Consider the following 19,365-nt stretch of genomic DNA (forward strand, 5'->3'; position numbering starts at 1 on the left):
ACATCCTACAGCTCCATGTGCTAGGCCACGCCCCCAGTTTACTACAGCTTTTAATTTTCTTCTGTGTAATCCTGACAGCCTTTTCATTATTATATAACAGAGACAAGAGTCAGCAGCACTAAAATCAGGTAGAAGACAGGATGGCCTTACATCCTGAGAGTATTTCTTTCCTGACAGGGAAAGAATAAAAGAAAGAAAAGGTTTAGATGATAAGCTTTTTTTTATTTTTTATTTTATTATTTGTGACCGGTTCTCATTAGGAGAGTATATGTTAAATTGCCTATACAGAGATGATCTACATATACATATATACATACATATATACGCATATACAGTGGGGATGGAAAGTATTCAGTCCCCCTTAAATTTGTCACTCTTTTTATATTGCAGCCATTTGCTAAAATCATTTAAGTTAATTTTTTTTCCTCATTAATGTACACACAGCACCCCATATTGACAGAAAAACACAGAATTGTTGACATTTTTGCAGATTTATTAAAAAAAACCCTCAAATATCACATTCAGACCCTTTGCTGTGACACTCATATATTTAACTCAGGTGCTGTCCATTTCTTCTGATCATCCTTGAGATGGTTCTACACCTTCATTTGAGTCCAGCTGTGTTTGATTATACTGATTGGACTTGATTAGGAAAGTCACACACCTGTCTATATAAGACCTTACAGCTCACAGTGCACGTCAGAGCAAATGAGAATCATGAGGTCAAAGGAACAAAGGAGACAGAATTGTGGCAAGGCACAGATCTGGCCAAGGTTACAAAAAACTTCTGCTGCACGTTCCTAAGAGCACAGTGGCCTCCATAATCCTTAAATGGAAGACGTTTGGGACGACCAGAACCGTTCCTAGAGCTGACCGTCCGGTCAAACTGAGCTATCAGGGGAGAAGAGCCTTGGTGAGAGAGGTAAAGTAGAACCCAAAGATCACTGTGGCTGAGCTCCAGAGATGCAGTCAGGAGATGGGAGAAAGTTGTAGAAAGTCAACCAACACTGCAGCCCTCCACCAGTCGGGGCTTTATGGCAGAGTGGCCCGACGGAAGTCTCTCCTCAGTGCAAGACACATGAAAGCCCACATGGAGTTTGCTAAAAAAAACATCTGAAGGACTCCAAGATGGTGAGAAATAACATTCTCTGGTCTGATGAGACCAAGATAGAACTTTTTGGCCTTAATTCTAAGCGGTATGTGGAGAAAACCAGGCACTGCTCATCACCTGTCCAATACAGTCCCAACAGTGAAGCATGGTGTTGGCAGCATCATGCTGTGGGGGTGTTTTTCAGCTGCAGGGACAGGACTACTGGTTGCAATCGAGGGAAAGATGATTGCGGCCAAGTACATGGATATCCTGGACGAAAACCTTCTCCAGAGTGCTCAGGACCTCAGACTGGGCCGAAGGTTTTCGTTCCAACAAGACAATGACCCTAAGCCGACAGCTAAAATAACAAAGGAGTGGCTTCACAACTCCGTGACTGTTCTTGAATGGTCCAGCCAGAGCCCTGACTTAACCACTTGCCAACCGCCCACAGCTGAATGACGGCTGCAGGGCGGCTGGATAACTCTGGGATCACGTCATATGACGTGATCCCGGAGGATCGCTCCCGCACGCCCCCGGGCGCGCACACAGGAACATCCGTGTTCGCCAGGTCCAGGGGACCCGGCGCAACACGGATCGCGGTAAAGGGCCAATGACAGCGGCCCTTTACCATGTGATTGCTCCATCCAATGACGGAGCGATCACAAATGTAAACAAAAAGGGAAAGCAGGGTCATCAGGAGGTTACAGCTCTCCTCTCCTCACACCGATGCAGCGTGAGAGGAGAGGAGAGCTTTACGGTGACAATCAGTGAGTTTTTCCACCTTTAGCAGTGCCCAACAGTGCCACAGCAGTGCCAAACAGTGTCATCTGTGCCACCTGTGCCATCTGTACCACCTGTGCCACCTCTGTGCCAATACAGTGCACACCAGTGCCACACCTGTAACACACCAGTGCCACCTGTGTCCATTAGTGCCACTTGTGCTCATCAGCGCCACTGCAGTGCCACATCAGTGCCGCCTGAGCCCACCAGTGTCACCTCTGTGCCACCAGAGCCACACCAGTGCAACCACAGTGCACTACAGTGCACATCAGTGCCACACCAGTGCCACCTGTGCCCATCAGTGCCACCTGTGCCCATCAGTGCCACTTGTGCTCATCTGCGCCACTGCAGTGCCACATCAGTGCCGCCTGTGCCCACCAGTGCCGCCTGTGCCCACCAGTGCCGCCTGAGCCCACCAGTGCAGCCTGAGCCCACCAGTGCCACCTCTGTGCCACCAGAGCCACACCAGTGCAACCAGAGCCACACCAGTCCCACTACAGTGCAACCAGAGCCACACCAGTCCCACTACAGTGCAACCAGAGCCACACCAGTTTCACTACAGTGCCACATCAGTGCCACCTGTGCCCATCAGTGCTCACCTGCACCACATCAACCTCACCAGCCACCAGTATGGCAAAAAAATTATTTACGGCCGAGGAGGCCTACCAGCGTCTCAGCATGACCGATGAGAGCAGCGGGGAGCTCTCTGAGTCTCTGTCCGATTCGGATTCAGACTATGAACCTGTGACAAGCAGCGAGTCTGATACAGATTTGGAAGAGGAACGTGTGCCCGTGAAAAGAAGGCGTTCTGGCGTGGAGCAGCAGCCTACTACCACCTCGAGCGCAGTGCCGTCCACCCCAAGAGCTGTGCCGTCCACCTCCAGCGCAGTGCCGTCCACCTCCAGCGCAGTGCCGTCCACCTCAAGCGCAGTGCCACTGCAACAAAGGCCAGGTACCAGTAGGGTGTCCTCTCAGCCACAAAAGGATAGAGGCCATGCCACCCTTCCCTATGCCCTTCAAAACCCCCTGTGGCTTCCCCCTCATTCCGGAGCAGCAAATATCCCCCCTTTTACCGCCCAGCCAGGTGTCCAGGTGAACACTGATGATTTTGTAATGCTTGATTTTTTTAATTTGATTTTCACCGACGACTTACTATCGTCCATTGTGGCCCAGTGCAACCTCTATGCACAGCAGTACATAGTAAGCAACCCTGGCTCTAGTTATGCCCGTCCCTTTGAGTGGAGAGAGCTTACCATAGAGGAATTTAAAATTTTCTTAGGCCTAACTTTTACAATGGGACTCACAAAAAAAAACGAAATGTACTCATATTGGTCAACTAACCCCGTCCACCACATGCCACTCTTCTCTTCAATAATGCCAAGATCAACATACCTTATGATTTTGCGCTTTCTCCAACATAATGACAACACCCAGTGCCCTCCCCGAAATGACCCAGCATTTGACAAATTATTCAAACTTTGGCCACTCCTAAATTATTTCGCTGAAAAATTTCCCCAGTTATATACCCCCGAACAGAATATTTCCGTGTATGAGTCCCTTGTAAAATTCTCCGGCAGGCTCGGCATCAAACAATTTATCCCCAGCAAAAGGGCCCGATATGGGGTAAAAATGTACAAACTTTGCGACCGAGCCACGGGGTACATTTACTCCTTCCGGGTGTACGAAGGGAAGGACACCCAACTGCATCCCCTTGAATGTCCAGAATATATTGGAGCCAGCGGCAAAGTTGTCTGGGAGCTTGTTTATCCACTCCTTGGAAAGGGGTACCACCTTTATGTGGATAACTTTTATACAAGTTTGCCCCTCTTCCGCATTCTTCACCGGAGAGACACCCCAGCATGTGGTACCGTAAGAACGAATAGAAAAGGCTTCCCGCAAAAACTGGTCAATGAAAGGCTACGCCGAGGGGAGACGGCGTCTTTGCGGAACCAGGAGCTATTAGCTGTCAAGTGGAGGGACAAACGAAACGTCCACATGCTGACGACAATCCATAATGACACCTACGTGGAAGTCCCAAGAAGAAACGGCCCAGTCCAGAAACCTGCTTGTATTTATGATTACAATTTGTTTATGGGGGAGTGGACTTCAACGGTCAGATGATTGAACCCTACCTTCCCACAAGAAAGTTCCGTCACTGGTATAAAAAAGTGTCCATTTATTTTTTCAGTTTGGCCATGTATAACACTTTTATGTTATTTACCAAAAATCTACAGCGAACCCCGTATCCTATCTGCACTATCAGGAACAAGTAATCTCCGCCCTTTTGTACCCTGAAAGCCCACCAGAAATTATTCGCTCTGATTCCGTGAGCAGACTCCACGAACGCCACTTTCCTGACAAAATCCCCCCCAGTGAAACAGGCCAGAGACGTCAGAAGAGATGTTACCATACTTCTCTACATTATTAGGGAAGTATGGTAAACGTAATTCTCATTTCCTGTCATTTTCCTCCACACCCCTTATGCCACTGCGCTGAACTGTACATACCTCTGCCTTCTCCGGAATCGACCCTGGCCTGTTATACGACCAAGCTTCTGCCTAACGATAAACATACCTCTGCCTTCTCCGGAACTGACCCTGGCCTGTTATACGACCAAGCTTATGCCTAACGCTAAATTGTACCTACCTCTGCCTGCTCTGACACTGACCCTGGACTGTTTGACCACGTTTTTTGCCTGCCTCTTGGACTGATCATTTACCCTGCTATGCTAGTGGGAAAACAGGGGTCTCACATATGTGAGGGGCTCCAGAAATGTTTTTCTGGATGAAGAAAACAAATTTTTAACTTTAACTTTAATTTTTCATTCCCAGATTTAGGGTCTGGAGACTCGGAGGCTTCAAAGAGAACCCCTGTCCCCATTCTTTCCTGGCCTGCTACTTGGACCATGTTCCTGCTTACTACCAGGACCAATATTTTGGCACTGCTGGCAATGTGTCTACTTGCACTGACCCTGGACTGTACAAGGACATTATCCCTGCCTGTACTATGGACAATATTCCTGCCTGCTGCCTGGACAATTCCATTTACTGTTGCTGACCATGTCCCTGCCTGCTGCCTGGATCAGGGCTCTCCTCCTGTGGACAACTGCACTACTAAAACCACAGGTAATCTTTTGTTTACCCTTTGCTCAGCAGAATGTATTTTAGGGTGCAATTCTTGGTATGTTCATGCTATGTGTTAGAAATATGAAGAGCCTTCAAAAATGTGATAGATTTTAAGGAAATTAGATGTGTAATTTATGCTCCTAGAACGCCTGAATGTGCTACTTCAATGTTGGGCCTCTGTATCTGGCCAGGCTGTGTAAAAGTCTCACACATGTGGTATCGCCATACTCAGGAGGAGTAGCAGAATATATTTTGGGGTGTCATTTTTGCTATGTACATGCTATGTGTTGGAAATATCTGATAAATGGACAACTTTGTGTAAAAAAAAAATGTGTTTTCATTTTTTTTGCACATTTTCCAAAAGCTTCTGGAAAAAAATGAACCGTTCAAAAGACTCATTATGCCTCATAGATTATACGTTGGGGTGTTTGCTTTCCAAAATGGGGTCACTTTGTGGGCGTTTCCATTGTCCTGGTGCTCCAGGGCCTTCAAAACTGTAATAGGTAGTTGAGAGATTAGATGTGTAATTTATGCTCCTAGAACGCCTGAATGTGCTACTTCAATGTTGCGCCTCTGTATGTGACCAGGCTGTGTAAAAGTCTCACACTGGTATCGCCATACTCAGGAGGAGTAGCAGAATATATTTTGGGGTGTCATCTGTGTAATGTACATGCCATGTGAGAGAAATAACCTGTTATAATGACAAATTGGTGTGAAAAAAAATAAAAATAAAAAAAATCTTAATTTTCAAAGAATTGTGGGAAAAAATAACAACTTCAAAAAACTCACCATGCCTCTTACTAAATACCTTGGAATTTCTACTTTCCAAAAAGGGGTCATTTGGGGGGTATTTGTACTTGCCTGACTTGTTAGGGTCTCAAGAAATGAGATAGGCCTCAGTACATCAGGTGTGATCAGATGTGATCAATTTTCAGTGATTGGCACCATAGCTTGTAGACTCTATAACTTTCACACAGACTAAATAATATCCACTAATTTAGGGTTTTTTTTACCAAAGATATGTAGCAGTATAAATTTTGGCCCAAATTTATGAAGAAAAATTACTTATTTGCAAAATGTTATAATAAAAATGAAGAAAAATTCATTTTTTTACAAAATTTTCAGTCTTTTTTCATTTATAGCACAAAAAATAAAAAACCCAGAGGTGATCAAATACCACCAAAAGAAAGCTCTATTTGTGTGAAAAAAGGACGAAAATTTCATATGGGTACAGTGTTGCATGACTGAGTAATTGTCAATCAAAATGTGAGAGCACCGAAAGCTAAAAATTGGTCTGGTTAGGAAGGGGGTTTAAGTGCCCAGTGGTCAAGTGGTTAAACCCAATTGAGCATCTCTGGAGAGACCTAAAAATGGCTGTCCACCAACGTTTACCATCCAACCTGACAGAACTGGAGAGGATCTGCAAGAAAGAATGGCAGAGGATCCCCAAATCCAGGTGTGAAAAACTTGTTGCATCTTTCCCAAAAACACTCATGGCTATATTAGATCAAAAGGGGCTTCTACTAAATACTGAGAAAAGGGTCTGAATACTTAGGACCATGAGATATTTCAGTTTTTCTTTTTTAATAAATCTGCAAAACTGTCAACAATTCTGTGTTTTTCTGTCAATATGGGGTGCTGTGTGTAAATTAATGAGGAAAAAAATGAACTTAAATGATTTTAGCAAATGACTGCAATATAACAAAGAGTGAAAGATTTAAGGGGGTCTGAATACTTTCCATCCCCACTGTATGTTCTCCTCTAGTACAACTGCTTTGGTTGCCCCACAAATTAGCCCAAAGCCACGATGTAGCAGTGTTAGGTAGTATGTTCTTATCCTATATATAGTTAGCTGTAACTGTATGGGCCATAAATCTTACTTAGAAGACTCATATACATGAAATCCTTTCCCAGTTTAACCACTTGAGCCCCGGACCATTATGCTGCCTAAGGACCAGAGGTCTTTTTCCAATTTGGCACTGCGTCGCTTTAACTGCTAATTGCGCGGTTATGCAATGCTGTACCCAAACGAAATTTGCGTCCTTTTCTTCCCACAAATAGAGCTTTCTTTTGATGGTATTTGATCACTTCTGCAGTTTTTATTTTTTGCGCTATAAACGGAAAAAGACCGAAAATTTTGAAAAAAAATGATATTTTCTACTTTTTGTTATAAAAAAAATCCAATAAACTCAATTTTAGTCATACATTTAGGCCAAAATGTATTCGGCCACATGTCTTTGGTAAAAAAAATGTCAATAAGCGTATATTTATTGGTTTGCGCAAAAGTTATAGCGTCTACAAACTAGGGTACATTTTCTGGAATTTACACAGCTTTTAGTTTATGACTGCCTATGTCATTTCTTGAGGTGCTAAAATGGCAGGGCAGTACAAAACCCCCCCAAATGACCCCATTTTGGAAAGTAGACACCCCAAGGAAATTGCTGATAGGCATGTTGAACCCATTGAATATTTATTTTTTTTGTCCCAAGTGATTGAATAATGACAAAAAAAAAAAAAAAAAAAAATATTTACAAAAAGTTGTCACTAAATGATATATTGCTCACACAGGCCATGGGCCTATGTGGAATTGCACCCCAAAATATATTCAGCTACTTCTCCTGAGTACGGGGATACCACATGTGTGGGACTTTTTGGGAGCCTAGCCGCGTATGGGACCCCGAAAACCAATCACCGCCTTCAGGATTTCTAAGGGTGTAACTTTTTGATTTCACTCTTCACTGCCTATCACAGTTTCGGAGGCCATGGAATGCCCAGGTGGCACAACCCCCCCCCCAAATGACCCCATTTTGGAAAGTAGACACCCCAAGCTATTTGCTGAGAGGCATATTGAGTCCATGGAATATTTTATATTTTGACACAAGTTGCGGGAAAGTGACACTTTTTTTTTTTTTTTTTTTTTTTTTTGCACAAAGTTGTCACTAAATGATATATTGCTCACACAGGCCATGGGCCTATGTGGAATTGCACCCCAAAATACATTTAGCTGCTTCTCCTGAGTATGGGGATACCACATGTGTGGGACTTTTTGGGAGCCTAGCCGCGTACGGGGCCCCGAAAACCAATCACCGCCTTCAGCGTTTTTAAGGGCGTGAATTTTTGATTTTACTCTTCACTGCCTAACACCGTTTCGGAGGCCATGGAATGCCCAGGTGGCACAAACCCCCCCCAAATGACCCCATTTTGGAAAGTAGACACCCCAAGCTATTTGCTGAGAGGCATGGTGAGTATTTTGCAGCTCTCATTTGTTTTTGAAAATGAAGAAAGACAAGAAAAAACTTTTTTTTTTTTTCTTTTTTCAAATTTCAAAACTTTGTGACAAAAAGTGAGGTCTGCAAAATACTCACTATACCTCTCAGCAAATAGCTTGGGGTGTCTACTTTCCAAAATGGGGTCATTTGGGGGGGTTTTGTGCCACCTGGGCATTCCATGGCCTCCGAAACTGTGATAGGCAGTGAAGAGTGAAATCAAAAATTCACGCCCCTTAGAAAGCCTGAAGGCGGTGCTTGGTTTTCGGGGTCCCGTACACGGCTAGGCTCCCAAAAAGTCTCACACATGTGGTATCCCCGTACTCAGGAGAAGCAGCAGAATGTATTTTGGGGTGTAATTTCACATATTCCCATGGCATGTTTGAGCAATATATCATTTAGTGACAACTTTGTGCAAAAAAAAAAAAAAAAAAAAAAAATTTGTCTCTTTCCCGCAACTTGTGTCGCAATATAAAATATTCCATGGACTCGACATGCCTCTCAGCAAATAGCTTGGGGTGTCTACTTTCCAAAATGGGGTCATTTGGGGGGGTTTTGAACTGTCCTGGCATTTTATGCACAACATTTAGAAGCTTATGTCACACATCACCCACTCTTCTAACCACTTGAAGACAAAGCCCTTTCTGACACTTATTTTTTACATGAAAAAGTTTTTTTTTTTTTGCAAGAAAATTACTTTGAACCCCCAAACATTATATATTTTTTTAAAGCAAATGCCCTACAGATTAAAATGGTGGGTGTTTCATTTTTTTTTTTCACACAGTATTTGCGCAGCGATTTTTCAAACGCATTTTTTGGGGAAAAAACACACTTTTTTAAATTTTAATGCACTAAAACACACTATATTGCCCAAATGTTTGATGAAATAAAAAAGATGATCTTAGACCAAGTACATGGATACCAAACATGACATGCTTTACAATTGCGCACAAACGTGCAGTGGCAACAAAATAAATACATTTTTAAAAGCCTTTAAAAGCCTTTACAGGTTACCACTTTAGATCTACAGAGGAGGTCTACTGCAAAAATTACTGCCCTCGATCTGACCTTCGCGGCGATACCTCACATGCATGGTGCAATTGCTGTTTACGTTTGACGACAGACCGCCGCTTGCGTTCGCCTTAGCGCAAGAGCAGGGGGCGACAGGGGTGCTTTTTTTTTTTTTTTTTTTTTTCTTTATTATTTTTTTGCTTTTTTATCTTATTTTTAAACTGTTCCTTTCATTTTTTTTTTTTTTAAATCATTTTTATTGTTATCTCGGGGAATGTAAATATCCCCTATGATAGCAATAGGTAGTGACAGGTACTCTTTTTTGAAAAAATTGGGGTCTATTAGACCCTAGATCTCTCCTCTGCCCTCAAAGCATCTGACCACACCAAGATCGGTGTGATAAAATGCTTCCCCAATTTCCCAATGGCGCTATTTACATCCGGCGAAATCTAAGTCATAAAATGCTCGTAGCTTCCGGTTTCTTAGGCCATAGAGATGTTTGGAGCCACTCTTGTCTCTGATCAGCTCTATGGTCAGCTGGCTGAATCACCGGCTGCATTCTCAGGTTCCCTGTTGAGACAGGAGAGCCAGAGAAAAACACGGAAGACCATGGGGGGGGGGGGGGCATTCCCTCCCACGGCTTGTAAAGGCAGTCTAGAGGCTAATTAGCCGCTAGGATTGCTTTTACATGAAAGCCGACCGCTGGCTGAAAAGAATGATACCAAGATGATACCTAAACCTGCAGGCATCATTCTGGTATAACCACTCAAAGTTGTGAATGGCGTACCTGAAGACAAAAAAATGGTTAACAATAAAGCACAGTAAACAATAAAGTATAAATAATTACATACCTGAAAAACAAACATGATAAAACATAATAACAATAACAATAACAATAACAATAAAACACTGCAGAATAGAATACAGTAAAAAAAGAGCAGAACAATAGAGAGAGAGAATAGAGAGAGAGAACAATAAAACGACAACTATTTTTTTTTATTTTATATATATTTTTTTTTTTTTTACACTTTTTTTGTAACTAACTTTTATAACTGTAACCGGTTCCAGGTTCGGGTCTCTCAAAATGCGATGGCATCTTGGGAGACCCTGTGAAAGTTTGCCTAGTCTGTGCAATGCTGTACCCTACGCTAATACTCAACTAGTGTATGGTAGCGTTCAAAACATTCACCAATGCAAAGACCAGGATTGTCAGGACAGAAGGGACAATAATAGCGGGTGTCACGCCTATATCCGCGTTTGCTGCAGACACAACATCTTTTTGGGGGGGGTTCGTTGGGTAGGGGTACTCGGGAGCACATAAAAATGCCTCTCATGCAGCCGACTGCATTTCGTTGGGGGATGTGAATGGGGGAAGTACGGGCGCTGCAGAAGTGGTGGGTTCCCAATTAGGATTGGCGAATGCAGCAGGAAGGGCACTATGGGCACGACGGGCCTGTGTTTGTCTTTTTGGTGGCAGCGGGACACTACTTGTGCTTGTCACCTCACCAGCTTGAACTGCACTTATGGGACTCGCCACGTCACCAAGTGTTACTGCAGTGCTGGTTTGACTACGACCGGGGTGTACTAGGCCGCTGGTGCTTGCCAGTTCAATAAAAAGCTTCCAAAAAAACTGTTAGCGATCGCAGGGATCAGGCCTGACTCTGCGAACGCTGCAGTTATGCGTTTAGTGTTTTGTAAGTGACAGTGATCGATCGATACTGCACTTGGGTGGGCTGGACTGGGCCGGGCGGAGGGGCAAAACGCAGGTGCTAGCAGGTATCTGGGTTGATCCCGCTAACACTGCGTTTTTGGGAACCCTAAACTGCTGGGGACGCTAGTATAGATCTGATCTGATCGGATCAGATATTGATCCGTTCAGATACTATACCACTAAAGGAGGCGTATGCTGCGTGCGTGGGTGTTAGCGGTACTGGCGCTAACCTGACGCTGCCTGGGGCCGGTGCTTGCTAGTTCACCAAAATGCTACCAAAAAAACTGTTAGCGATCGCAGGGATCAGGCCTGACTCTGCGAACGCTGCAGTTATGCGTTTAGTGCCTTGTAAGTGTCAGTGATCGATCGATACTGCACTTGGGTGGGCTGGGCTGGGCCGGGCGGAGGGGCACAACGCAGGTGCTAGCAGGTATCTGGGCTGATCCCGCTAACACTGCGTTTTTGGGAACCCTAAACTGCTGGGGACGCTAGTATAGATCTGATCGGATCAGATATTGATCCGATCAGATACTATACCACTAAGGGAGGTGTACGGTGCGTGCGTGGGTGTTAGCGGTACTGGCGCTAACCTGACGCTGCCTGGTGCTTGCTTGCCAGTTCACCAAAATGCTACCAAAAAAACTGTTAGCGATCGCAGGGATCAGGCCTGACTCTGCGAACGCTGCAGTTATGCGTTTAGTGTTTTGTAAGTGACAGTGATCGATCGATACTGCACTTGGGTGGGCTGGGCGGAGGGGCAAAACGCAGGTGCTAGCGGGTATCTGGGCTGATCCCGCTAACACTGTGTTTTTGGGAACCCTAAACTGCTGGGGACGCTAGTATAGATCTGATCAGATCAGATATTGATCCGATCAGATACTATACCACTAAGGGAGGCGCATGCTGCGTGCGTGGGTGTTAGCGGTACTGGCGCTAATCTGACGCTGCCTGGGGCGACGCATATCACCGCCGGGCGATCAGGGGGCTAAACCTTTATTAGGTAATAAACGGCGGGTGCCCTGACACTATAAAAAATAAACGAACTAACCTGCGTCACCCGTAACGGTTATACGGTGATCAGTGGTGAAAGGGTTAACTAGGGGGCAATCAAGGGGTTAAAACATTTATTAGGTAGTATATGGGGGTCCCTGTCACTATAAAACGCTGACGGCGAACCTAAATATTTACCTCACTAACTAGTGTCACCAGCGACACTAATACAGCGATCAGAAAAATGATCGCTTAGCAACACTGGTGACAGGGGGTGATCAAGGGGTTAAAACTTTATTAGGGGGGTACCCTAGACCTAAAGGGGGGTAATACTCACTGTCCCAACACTGTAACTGTCACAAACTGACACTATGCAGTAATCAGAAAAAAAAAAAAAAAAAACCTGCTGGTGTCAGTTTGTGACAGGGGGGGGGGGGGGTGATTGGGGGGGGATCGGGGGGCGATCGGGGGGGGGATCGGGGTGTTTTGTATGCCTGGCATGTTCTACTGTGTGTGTAGTGTGTTGTGCACTCACATTGATGTCTTCTCCCCTCGGCGCTGGAACGGAAAATACCGAGCCGAGGGGAGATGACATCATTTCCTTTGCTGCTGTTTAGCATACAGCAGCAAAGGAGTGTTCCCATTGGCCGGCGGCGATCGCGAGGGGGGGGCCACGAACGGATGGCCTCCCCCTCATCTCGGATCGCCGGGGAACAGAACGGGACCGCTTCGGGCACCGGGGGGGGGGTCCGATCGGACCCCCCACCCGCGAGAGGCAAATCACGTACATGTACGTGATTTTGCCTGCCCGTGCCGCCTTGCCGACGTAAATCGGCGTTAGGCGGTCCTTAAGTGGTTAACAGGTCTTCACATTTTCACATTTAACAACAGGTGGTGCTGGTTCTTCCACATCACAAGGTTTCAAAAGACAATTTATGATTTGTAACAGCAAAGAGGATCTTTAGGCTGTATGAAAAAAAAAAATGAAAAGTTTAATAAAAGGACAATTTACCTGTCCAGGGATCCAGTGCTGTCCTCACCCAGGCTGGTTTTTCACCGGTCTTCGGTTCCCTGACTGGCATATTTACTAGAGGGGGGCCAGCTGTGACTCCTTGCGACTTCAGAGCCGGCATCCAACTGCACATACCTGAGCCGAACAGTGCTTTGTGAATGGTCTCGCTGTGACGTTTATGCCTCGTTTCCACTGAGCGGATCGGTTTGGTTTGGTACGGTACCATTCAGGGTCCTGCTTCAGATGTGGGGCCATAGAAAATGGAACGGTTCGGTTAGGGCGGAGCTACGATACATTCCACTGATTGGCTGACAGAAAACCCTCTGCTGTGCTATGCTGAGGCATTTTTTCTAAACCCTGTATGGCCCCTTGTGGTCCCACTTGCAGTGGAAACGCTCACCAGAATAGACCGGACCATTCTAGGCCATTCAAACTGTACCGACCCGAACCGATCCGCTCAGTGGAAACAAGGCATTAGTTTAAGGGTGTGCAGTTGGAAGGTGCTAAAAACTAGACATGTGCACACTAAAATATTTTGTTGCGGAATTTCGTTTTCGTCCAAAAAAAAAAAAAAGTATTTAGTTACTCCCGAAATTTGTTTATATGTATTTTGTTTATCGTTAAAAATTGCATTCGTCCGAAAATCCAAATTAATTAAGGTCGAATCTGTCAAGGCTTATGGTGTCTGTCGAAGAAGATTCGACGGAGCAGCTAAACTGTACGACGCCGCAATCGTACATTCCCGGTCGAATGTTCCGCCTACAAGCTAGCTATAGTAGAATTCTAATGTTGTATGACTAGTAATAATTATATTTATTATTTATTATTATTAGTCAACCAACACTAGAATTTTTCTATAGCCTGTGGGCGGATGCTTTTGACCGGAAATGTACGATTGCAGCGTCGTACAGTTTAGCTGGTCTGTCAAATCTTCTTATAACTTTCGACAGACACCATAAGCCAAAGATTCAACGTTTGTATGTTTTTCGCTGCTTTGTCAAATCTTCGTCGTTCATGTTGAATGGTCTACTCTACCCAAACAGTCAGCCATCCGACGTTATGTCAGATAATAATGAATATGGCGGCAACCCATTTCGACCACATGGAGGACGTTCCTGGGCCCTCTATGGAGGCAGCAGCAGCAGCAACATCCCCACCATCATCCAAAAAGTGTCGCAGGAGGGGGACACAAGCTGCAACCAGCAGGAAGCGTAACCTTATGTGGACTCACATTGAGTCCCAGGTCCTCGTAAAGGAAACGCTTCCTTGCTGGATGTAGCTGTGTGGCCCCCGCTCCAGGGATTCCACTCAGGAGTGGAAGCGGGAAAAGTGGAAGGAGATCTCCAGAAAAGTTGAAGAGATGTATCACCATCGGCGTGACCCGACTGCCTGTCGCAAAAAATTCTGCGACATAAAATGGTAACATAAAAAGTAACGTGTCTGATTATTTATTTTTTTTACATTTTAACCACTTCAGCCCCGGAGGATTTGGCTGGCAAATGACCGTGCCACTTTTTGCGATTCGGCACTGCATCGCTTTAACTGACAATTGCGTGGTCATGCGACGTGGCTCCCAAACAAAATTGACGTCCTTTTTTCCCACACATAGAGCTTTCTTTTGGTGGTATTTGATCACCTCTGCGGTTTTTATTTTTTGCGCTATAAACAAAAAAAGAGCGACAATTTTGAAAAAAAAGCAATTATTTTTTGTTATATAAGTATCCCCAAAAAATATATAAAAAAATAAATGTTTTCCTCAGTTTAGGCCGATACGTATTCTTCTACATATTTTTGGTAACAAAAATTGCAATAAGCGTTTATTGATTGGTTTGCGCAAAAGTTATAGCGTCTACAAAATAGGGATAGGTTTATGGCATTTTTATTAATAATTTTTTTTTACTAGTAATGGCGGCGATCAGCGATTTTTATCATGACTGCGACATTATGGTGGACACATCAGACACTTTTGATGGCATTTTGGCACCATTGTCATTTATACAACGATCAGAGCTCTAAAAATGCACTGATTTTACTGTGTAAAAAATGACATTGGCAGGGAAGGGGTTAACCACTAGGGGGCGCTGAAGGGGTTAAGTGTGTCCTAGGGTGTGATTCTAACTGTGGGGAGATGGGCTACCAGTGACACAACACTGATCACTGCTCCCGATGACAGGGAGCAGAAGATCACTGTCCTGTCACTAAGCAGAACAGGGAGATGCTGTGTTTACACTGGCATCTCCCCGTTCTTCAGCTCTGTGACACGATCGTCGGCACCCGGCGGATATCGAGTCCGCAGGTCCCGATGTCACGTTACTTTGCGCAGCCATGCCATTCTGTCGACGTATATTGGCGTGAGCCAGTCGGCCAGGGCCGGATTAACATAGGGGCTGATGGAGCTGCAGCTCCAGGCCCCTGCCTTAAAATCGGCCCTCACAGTCAGCAGTATAAGCCTGATTTCTCGTGTCCATAAACTTCTCTGGGACAGGAGAAGCTGTGTGTAAATGTAGGGGTGTCTGGCTGCATCTGTGTTGGCTCACTGTGGTTATTACAGTGTCACAGTGCACAGTTCCCCCCTACACAAATGGCTCTGCCTTCCCCCTCCCCTCTCTCTTCTCTCTGTGTGCAGTGAAGGAGCCGTGTGGGCTGGGAAATTATGAACAGAGCAGCTGGCAGATAGAAGGTGAACAGATATGTGAGTGATAAGCTTCCCATCCAAGTGTGAGCTCAGTGACTGGACTCTTATCTCCCTTCTCTCCCCCTCTTTTACTTTTATCTTCAGCAATGGCTCTTATAACTGCAGCCAATATGTAGACTCGGCTCCTTGTGCTTTTAGGTAGGTTCACACTGCTTTGCTGTGTTTTGGCCCATTGCTGGTGTATCCGCAGTTTTCCTGCGTTTTACCCACAGTCCTATTGATTTCTAAACTGCAGATACACAAGCAGTGCGCCCAAACTGCAGCAAACCAGTGTGAGCCCAAAGGCTGTACACACCCCCCTCTATAGAACTTGGTCTGATCAATACTCCTGGCATTCATTTTACACACAGCCATACCATCCCAGATCAGGAGGGGTGGGGGCTCCAGGGATTTGTTTGACTATGCAGGCCCTGTCCCTTCTACCCATCCTGGAAGAGTCCTGGAGGGAGTGGCAGGCTGCTGGTGGCAAGTGACACGCTGTATCTGGTGACAGGTTGTCAGTGGCAAGTGGCACACTGTATCTGGTGGCAGGCTGCTAGTGGCAAGTGGCACACTGTATCTGGTGGCAGGCTGCTGGTGGCAAGTGGCACACTATCTGATGGAAGGCTGCTGGTGGTAAGTGACACACTGTATCTGGTGGTAGGCTGTGGTTGGCAAGTGGCACACTGTATCTGGTGGTAGGCTGTGGTTGGCAAGTGGCACACTGTATCTGGTGGCAGGCTGCTGGTGGAAAGTGGCACACTGTATCTGGTGGCAGGCTGTGGTTGGCAAGTGACACGCTGTATCTGGTGACAGGCTGTCAGTGGCAAGTGGCACACTGTATCTGGTGGCAGGCTGCTAGTGGCAAGTGGCACACTGTATCTGGTGGCAGGCTGCTGGTGGCAAGTGGCACACTATCTGATGGAAGGCTGCTGGTGGTAAGTGACACACTGTATCTGGTGGTAGGCTGTGGTTGGCAAGTGGCACACTGTATCTGGTGGCAGGCTGCTGGTTTCAAGTGGCACACTATCTGGTGGCAAGTGGCACACTGTATCTGGTGGTAGGCTGTGGTTGGCAAGTGGCACACTGTATCTGGTGGCAGGCTGCTGGTGGCAAGTGGCATACTGTATCTGGTGGCAGGCTGCTGGTGGCAAGTGGCACACTATCTGGTGGAAGGCTGCTGGTGGTAAGTGACACACTGTATCTGGTGGTAGGCTGTGGTTGGCAAGTGGCACATTGTATCTGGTGGCAGGCTGCTGGTGGAAAGTGGCACACTGTATCTGGTGGCAGGCTGTGGTTGGCAAGTGACACGCTGTATCTGGTGACAGGCTGTCAGTGGCAAGTGGCACACTGTATCTGGTGGCAGGCTGCTAGTGGCAAGTGGCACACTGTATCTGGTGGCAGGCTGCTGGTGGCAAGTGGCACACTATCTGATGGAAGGCTGCTGGTGGTAAGTGACACACTGTATCTGGTGGTAGGCTGTGGTTGGCAAGTGGCACACTGTATCTGGTGGCAGGCTGCTGGTTTCAAGTGGCACACTATCTGGTAGCAAGTGGCACACTGTATCTGGGGTCAGGCTGCTGGTGGCAAGTGACACGCTGTATCTGGTGACAGGCTGTCAGTGGCAAGTGGCACACTGTATCTGGTGGCAGGCTGCTAGTGGCAAGTGGCACACTGTATCTGGTGGTAGGCTGCTGGTGGCAAGTGGCACACTATCTGGTGGAAGGCTGCTGGTGGTAAGTGACACACTGTATCTGGTGGTAGGCTGTGGTTGGCAAGTGGCACACTGTATCTGGTGGCAGGCTGCTGGTGGCAAGTGGCACACTATCTAGTGGCAAGTGGCACACTGTATCTGGTGGCAGGCTGCTGGTGGCAAGTGGCACACTGTATCTGGTGGCAGGCTGCTGGTGGCAAGTGGCACACTATCTGGTGGAAGGCTGCTGGTGGTAAGTGACACACTGTATCTGGTGGTAGGCTGTGGTTGGCAAGTGGCACACTGTATCTGGTGGCAGGCTGCTGGAGGCAAGTGGCACACTGTATCTGGTGGCAGGCTGTGGTTGGCAAGTGGCACAATGTATCTGGTGGCAGGCTGCTGGTGGCAAGTGGCACACTGTATCTGGTGGCAGGCTGCTGGTGGCAAGTGGCACACTATCTGGTGGAAGGCTACTGGTGGTAAGTGACACACTGTATCTGGTGGTAGGCTGTGGTTGGTAAGTGGCACAATGTATCTGATGGAAGGCTGCTGGTGGCAAGTGGCACACTGTATCTGGTGGCAGGGAGCTGGTGGCAAGTGGCACACTATATCTGGTGGCAAGTGGCACAATGTATCTGGTGGCAGGCTGCTGGTGGCAAGTGGCACACTGTATCTGGTGGCAAGTGGCACAATGTATCTGGTGACAGGCTGCTGGTGGCAAGTGACACACTGTATCTGGTGGCAGGCTGCTGGTGGCAAGTGGCACACTGTATCTGGTGGCAAGTGGCACAATGTATCTGGTGGCAAGTGGCACACTGTGTCTAGTGGCAGGCTGCTGTGGCAAGTGGCACACTGTATCTGGTGACAGGCTGTCGGTAGCAAGTGGCACACTGTATCTGGTGACAGGCTGTGGTTGGCAAGTGGTGCACTGTATCTGGTGAAAGGCTGCTGTTGGCAAGTGGCACACTGTATCTGGTGGCAGGCTGCTGGTGGCAAGTGGCCCACTGTATCTGGTGGCAGGCTGCTGGTGGCAATTGGCACATTGTATCTGGTGGCAGGCTGCTGGTGGCAAGTGGCACACTGTATCTGTGGCAGGCTGTGGGTAGCAAGTGGCACACTGTATCTGGTTGCAAGTGGCACACTGTATCTGGTGGCAAGTGGCACACTGTATCTGGTGGCAGGCTGCTGGTGGCAAGTGACATGCTGCATCTAGCGGCAGGCAACTGTGGAAAGTGATACGCTACATCTGGTGGCAGGCTATGGGTGGCAAGTGACAAGCTGCATCTGGTGGCAAGTGACAAGCTCAGGTCCCACTGATTCTGCATCATGGTGAGTTGAACTATTTCACTATATATTACAATGTAGTAACTGAAATAATGGAATTTGATCATCCTGACACCATATCAAGCATGGTGTCAGGATGATTGATTTTATGTACTAACACCAGCCATTTGCCTGACAAATCACCTCCACCGCCAATTTCCCCGCCAACCCTGAGACTACATCCCCCACCCTCATCTTTTTTTGGGAAGAGGGGGTTGTCTCTGAATGACAGTTTGGAAATGTGGTCTCCCTATGTTGCTGCTGGTGAGAGACCGCATAGCAGGTGGTATTGGTGGTGTTGCTGCTGCTCAGAGGCTGCATGGCTGATATTACTGGTGAGAGTTTATTTAATTTGTTTTAGCGAAAAATTGTTTGCATTTTCATTTTGTTTCCATAAAAAGGCCCACCAAAATCCTCAGCACCAGGCCCATGATGCTCTTAATCTGGCCCTGCAGTCGGCAAGTGGTTAAAAATGAAGTCACATATTATGCCCAAAAACAAGTCCCCCCCCACACACACACACACATAAACATATATTATTGCTATCGCATGTGATGTCAGTAAAGTTAAGTGAAATTAAAAAAAAAAAAAGGAATAAATAATTTTCAATGTATCCTCCCTCCTGTGAAAAACCTAATTTGCGCATAGGTGTGCCTAGCCTACACATGAAAGCATAGTTTGCAAATGTTA

This window comes from Aquarana catesbeiana, linkage group LG13, assembly GCF_042186555.1.
Source record: "Aquarana catesbeiana isolate 2022-GZ linkage group LG13, ASM4218655v1, whole genome shotgun sequence".
In the NCBI taxonomy this organism is placed as follows: domain Eukaryota; kingdom Metazoa; phylum Chordata; class Amphibia; order Anura; family Ranidae; genus Aquarana; species Aquarana catesbeiana.